The following is a 681-nucleotide window of genomic DNA, read 5'->3' as shown; positions in this document are numbered from 1 at the left end:
AAATCCGAATAGAAATTTTCCACAGTCCTCACAAGCCTCTGAAACGCCTACCTTTATCTTTGATAAGTTATCGATTAGCGAAAATTCGAATAACGTTCAACCTAAAGTAAACGTGGTTGTACTAGGATCTAATCACAAGGTCACCAAACGGTTGACCTTGCTTCAAACGTCGATACCAACCATCACATCAGGTACCAACCAACCATCAAAAGCAACGCGAGTCAATCCTTTGATTTACTTAAAGTTTTAATTTAAACAACGCAGAGACAATATGGATAATTTAATTAGGAGCCTTGACGAAGAACGAGCATATAACATACCGAAATAAAGATAGATAAATAAAGATAAATAGATACACATAGCACATGTATACAACGATCAATGAATTTCGACATGAGCTCCAAGTCAAAGAATCGTTTCGACATCGTTACAATAGTTTTCTAATACGATCGCGAACATACGTAGTAAAATACACGTGTGCGAAGTATATAAATCTACATATGGTATATGAATATATGCATACATTATGTATATATATATATATATATATATATACACTCTTTTAATAACCGATATAACGGTAGCCGCTCTTAGAGTAATAATTTTTAATTATCATGAGTTTTCTGTCTTATGTTACCTAGCCAAAATACCGTGACAATGTTATTTTTTTCTCTTTTTCAC

The sequence above is a fragment of the Cephus cinctus genome, unplaced genomic scaffold (assembly GCF_000341935.2).
Source record: "Cephus cinctus unplaced genomic scaffold, Ccin1 Ccin1_scaffold0029, whole genome shotgun sequence".
NCBI classification, from domain to species: Eukaryota; Metazoa; Arthropoda; class Insecta; order Hymenoptera; family Cephidae; genus Cephus; species Cephus cinctus.
The sequence above is the reverse complement of the archived record's forward strand: the minus strand, read 5'-3'. Positions refer to the sequence as shown.